Source organism: Canis lupus, chromosome 20 (assembly GCF_048164855.1).
Source record: "Canis lupus baileyi chromosome 20, mCanLup2.hap1, whole genome shotgun sequence".
In the NCBI taxonomy this organism is placed as follows: Eukaryota; Metazoa; Chordata; class Mammalia; order Carnivora; family Canidae; genus Canis; species Canis lupus.
The window spans coordinates 47429872-47436041 of record NC_132857.1 but is presented as its reverse complement, the minus strand read 5'-3'; positions in this window follow the sequence as shown (position 1 = coordinate 47436041).

Genomic DNA, 6170 nt, shown 5'->3' with positions numbered 1-6170 from the left:
ATGGTAGTTTTCATTCTTAAATGAAAACCTTTAGGGACACAGGGATGGCTCAGTGGTTGAGCATTTGCCTTTGGCTCAGGGAGTGGTCTGGGTCCTGGATTGAGTCCCATATCCAGCTCCTTGCAGGGGGCCTGCTTTTCCCCTGCCTCTCTCTGTGTGTCTTTCATGAATAAATAAATAAAATCTTAAAAAAAAAAAAAAAAAAAAAAAAACTTTAACATATTAAAGTCACCAACTATTTGGGCTACCTTACCCACCTGAACTTTTCTCTACTTGTTAGCAGACAGCATAGTAATTAAGCATGCACACTCTGACTTACATAGTTTGGGTTCAAATTCTGGTACTAACACCTACCGTTAGGTGCCCTTGAAGTAAACCATGAGCAGTTTTGTGCTCCACCTGTAAAATGAGAATGCCTTAGTTCTTATCCCCTTATTTGGTGGTTGTAGTGACTAACGAGATAAAACAAATAAATAATCAATTAAAGCACTTCCTAAATAATACATTACCTGCCAGAAGGTAGGCTGTAGGAGATCAGGTGCCTTACTGTCTTGTTTACCACTGTATCTCCACCACCTAAATGGTGCCTGGTGCATAATAGACCTTCAATGGATGACAAATGATCAATGAAGAGACAGTGCCACTCACACAAAACACAGTCATTGTCTCTCTGAATTACCATTATTCACATGTGCTCTCCTCCAGATCAGTGTGTTCTCTTCACCATTACCTTTCTACTCCATTCCCAGCTTTCTGAACTTGCTTATGAAGAACCCCTCAACTGAAATGTTCTTTTTTTCTCCTCTCCCAAAATTAACCAGTTCTTTGTGTTCCATATGAAGTAAGGCCTTCTTAAAGAAGATAAACTTAAAAAGTTTCTAATTCTGGGGTGCCTGAGTGGTTCAGTCAGTTAAGCGTTGGACTTTTGGTTTCAGCTCAGGTCATGATTTCAGGGTTGTGAGATCGAACCCCAAGTGGGGCTCTATACTTAGCACAGTCAGCTTGTCCCTCTTCCTCTGCCTACCCACCCCCCCAGCTCTCTCTCTCTTTCAAATAAATAAATAAATGAATAAATCTTAAAAAAATAAAGTTTTTAATCCCGTAGTTTGCCTCTTGGATTTTGAACTTTGATTGTGTTTACTTAAGATTTTATGTATTTTATCGGCTTCCTTTGCCTAAATTTGAGACCAAAAGTATGTTTATTTGGAGATGGAGGAAAGGATTGTATCAGCTTTGTGCCAATGACTTGGTTCATGTATTAGTTTTCTATTGTAGCTGTGCCAAATTAACATAAAGCTACTAGTTTAAACAAAATGAAGTATTTATATTATAGTTTGGGAGCTCAGAAATCTGAAATGGCTCTCACTGGTCTAAAATCAGAGTCAATGAGGCTATGTTCCTTTCCAGAGGCTCTAGGAAAAAAAATAATTTTCTTTCTTTTTCCAGCTTCTAGAAACTGCCTTCAGTCTTTGGCCATTTACCCCCTTCCATCTACAAACCTGGAAATGGCCAGTTGAGGCTTTCTCACATCACATCACTCTGACTGACTCTTCTGCGTCTCTTTTGCATATTGTAGTACACTTGGGATTACTTTGAGCTCACCCAGATAGTCTAGGATAGTCTCTGTAATATAAGGTTAGCTGATTAGCAATCTTCATTCCATCTGCTACCATGATTTTACTGTCTGTTCCATGTAATCTATTGTATTCACAGATTCCGAGAACTAGAGCATGAACAGTTTTGGTAGATCATCATCCTGCCCATTGTAGTTCACTATCCTTAAGATTCTTCTTTATGGTCAGCTAGGATTACTTGACTAAAAGCTCAGTACTGCCACATCTCTGGTACTAGTTTGTTCATTATTTGGGAATAATTTGGGCTTCCAAATTTTAGCATTTAAACAATTCAACCATCTGACAGGTGAGGTCTTATCCTGTGTCTTTGACCAAGGCCTCACCGGATTTCTCACACTGGTGTCACTATTTCAGTTCTCCTAGTCCCTGTCGGGCCTAATGTCTTTAAAACTAACCATTACCTTGTTCTAAAGTTAGTTTTGTCTTTACTCTGTGAATCGTGCTTAGAACTCCAATTCGTGTGATTTCTATATATGACTATTTTCAAACTGCTGGTCACCCGTTCTGATGTATCTCTCAGGACATGACTAATACTATGTGCTTAAATTTTCTGAAGTGAACCACCTGCTTTGATTAGCATCTCCCCTAATACTGTGTCCCAAATTCTTGCTTCAGGTGACCACAGACATGTGTATATCTCTCTCCTCTAGCTTAAAATTTCTTCCTTTGATTCTACTTTCTCAGCAAATTTCCATACACTCTCTATCCTCAGTTCCAGGAGTACTGGCAAAGCAAGGCAGGGACCCAATGCACAAAATTTAAGGAAGAGCTCACTGACAGGATCGTGCAATTGCAGGGCCAGCCTTTTCATGACCCCGAGAGTAAGTGTCTCCTTAAGTTTTGCATTTAAACTCTTATTTTGCCTCACGCTAGTCCAGGCTAATGCTTCACCTTCAAATTTGATTAAAATTATTATTAAATCTTTACTATCTCTACTCACTGCCTCACTAGTCATTATAGGAGAAGAAAAAGAAGAGTTACAATGTGACCCACAAAAAATGATCCCGTAGAGAATGCTTCAGATGGGAGCATGAGCTGTCAACCCCAAACCCTCACCACAATTTGTCAAGCACATCTTCTTCCACTGTAAACTAATACCATTAACTTCTCCCACCACAACCCATCATTTCTGACTTATTCCAACCCCAACTTTTCCTATGACTTTTTACTCCCAACTTCTCCTACTGTGACCTCCATTTATGTTTCTATCAAAACATTTTCTGCATTTTCTTTAGGGATATTCCTTGCAAGCACTGAAATTATATGTGCTACTTCTTTCTTTCTTTCTTTTTTTTTAAATGTTTTTGGATGGATTTGAGATTTCATGGATAGGAAAAGTAAGAGAAAACTATCATCAATTTTAATTACCCCAGGCTTTGGAAAGTAAGGATAGAAAGCAGTTCTTTCCATACCTTCCTCCATTTAGGTGACTTCCTCCATTCTATGACACAATAAATCTGCCTTGTAAGGGTCCCTGCTGTACTAGACTTCTTGAGTTCCCTCCATTTTTCTGTCACTTTTTATTCTTCCCCTGACATTAATTTGCTATAATGAAACTCTTTGGGCTTTTGTGCTTATAGAATTATTTACACAGGACAGAAACCCAATATGCTGCCTGTCTGAGATTTCCTCCAGGGTCATGACGTCCTAAATTTTACATTAGTTTCTTTTTTTTGCTGCGATAAAATTAGATACTTTTATTTAGGTCAATTGGTAGTGTGAGGATAGTAGCCTATTTTTTCATTTTAAGATCATTTTAATGATTTCCTCATTATGGAAATATTTCAGTTATTGACTATTTATATCTAATTTAAATCCTTCAAATTTGCCTCCTTCCAGTTAGGAATCTAAAGTTGATTTTTTTTTTTTTACTGTAACATTAAATGCCTTAAGTTAACTCCATAGTAACCCATAAAAATGGTGAGATTCTTATCAGTAAAAGAAAAATTACTATTAATATACCCCAGACTCTTTTTTAAAAATTTCCCTTGTTTGCATAATTTGATTGTCAAGCTTTATGCTCATGAATTGGCATGAGTTGATTTCATAGATTCTTAATTTTCCGGTTGTGTCAGTTCTTAAGTAAGATTAAAGCAATATAATTTTCCTAAAAAATCTAGGGAGGAAAAGGCATGCAGCATGTTTTTACTTCAGAATTCCTTCCTTTAGTATTTTTACATTTGCAAAAAAGAAAAGAGGGAAGTTAGAAAAGAAATAGTAAAGTCTTTGTTGGGAAAAGAGATCTTGCATGTGCAGAGAAGATACTTCTAAAATGCTCAGAATAAAGAAAATAAACTATATTTGACTATAAAAAAACTATAAGGGGATCCCTGGGTGGCGCAGCGGTTTGGCGCCTGCCTTTGGCCCAGGGCGCGATCCTGGAGACCAGGGATTGAATCCCACGTAGGGCTCCCGGTGCATGGAGCCTGCTTCTCCCTCTGCCTGTGTCTCTGCCCCTCTCTCTCTCTCTCTCTCTGTGTGACTATCATAAATAAATAAAAAATAATAAAAAAAAACATAAGGATTTTCTCCTTTTGGTGTTATTTCAAGTGTTTTGGGAGAAAGTATCAATTAGAAGTTTCTTGATATGGAACACTTTTGCATCTGTCAGAGTTCAATCAGGGAAGCATGGCTACTGAGCAGGAAGGGACTAAGTGACTTGGAATAAGATATTGCATAAGATGGGAGAAGCTGGGAAGGTGAAAATCTGGATGGTGTATTTAAGCAATGAAAAAAAAAAAAAAAAGGTCACTAGCCCATCCTCCTGAAAAAACAGTTCAGGTGAATGACTAAACTTTCAGCAAAATCCAAGGAGCCAGGTACACCCAGCAGCCAAAGGAGAGTAACAAAAGCAGAGTTTCATTCAGAGGTCTTTGGAACTTTACCTCTGTTAGTGCTATTGGCGGATCTCCTCCATCAAGCATCAAGGTGAGCTGGGGGTCCGTTCTGGCCAGCAGAAGGGAGAGACACAGATGGGACATATAAGAAAAGAAGGGCCCCTCTGCATTTGTCTCCATTGCACCTGACTGCAAACACTCTCTGAGAACAATGACTGTGGCTTTCAGATCTTACTCAAGTTCCTATTGTGGCCAACTTAATCTAGATGCACAAGGGAAAGAAGGTCCAGACGACTGTGGTCTGAGAATCTGGTTAAAGGGCACCATCTAGCACACTCTCTTCACTGTCACTCTCTAGTTCTTGTCTGGAGAGTGAACCCACGGGACTGTAACAGCAGATACTACAGAGTGCACTGGCAGCAGCTGTGGGTTGACTAGAAGGGCACCCAGAGAAGTCGGATCTGTGATTACTTTTAGTGACAAGTGTAAATTAAATCCAAGTATCTTGAATTTATGAATAATTTCATGATAAGATTTAGTCATTTTTGCCACTTTCTGTGTGACATTGAGTAAACTCTCTGTATTTTGGTTTTTCTTTTTTAATATGGACTTAACATTATAAATGTCTTAAAATACGCAACCTAGGAGCAAATACTGAGGTAAGTTTTTGTGTGAAAGTGATTTATTAGGAAGTATTCCTAGGAAAGTATGGCAAGGAAATGAAGGGGTGGGGGGAGAAAAGGGAAGGAGGAGTTATCAGTACAGTACAGAGGAGGGTTTGCTTTGGTCCCACAGGGGATCCATGGTGACAGTGGAAGCCTCATCTCAGAGCTGGCATGGAGATAGGGAACCAGAAAATTTATATTCTGCATTGAGAGTCATGGGTTAAAGCTATCCTAGGGGAATGTCCCTAGAACTTGCCTATCCCTGTGCAAAGGCAAAACAGTCTGGCAACATGAGTGTAGCTTTGTCACAAAGAGATACAGATGTTGGCTGTTGATAGTAATCACAGGGAAGCCAGTGTGCAAGAAAATGGTAAGAGGATTTGAGAAAATATGCTTAGAGTGCTTGCTATCTGCTACAATACTTGAAAAGATTTTTGCACAGCCTTAATTAAAAGCTGTCAATATTTAAAATACATAGAAAGTTAGCTGACACAGAGTACACACCCAATAACATGTAGCCAGTGGTAGTAGTAGCAGGAGTAGAGGCATTGTTGAGTGGAAAGCATCCCAAATAAGCCACCTCATGTAAGACGAGGAAATTATCTTCGAAAAGACTGGCATTGGCAAAAGTAGGAGTGAAGTTGGGAAAGCTATGTGTGCTCAATGAAAATGTGACACTCTGGGGACAAAGTTGATTCTGGCCCTACAAGTTATCAAAATATGTGGTAAAGCTATTGTTATTTAAACAGTTTAGTGTTACCATGGGAATTGACAAATAGGTTAATGGAATGCAACACACCAAAATGCAGACCAGAAAATATTAACAATAAATCACATGGTAAAGGAGGAACTTTAAGGTGATGAAGAAAGGACGGTAATCCCTAAGTGATGTTGGAATTACTAGGAATCTATTTGCAAGAAAAATTTAATTTTGATTTTTATCTCACACAATGTATGGAAACAAATCTCAAATGGAATTCTAATAAAGATATTTTAGCATTAAAGCAAAATACAATAATCTCATGATAAGATCT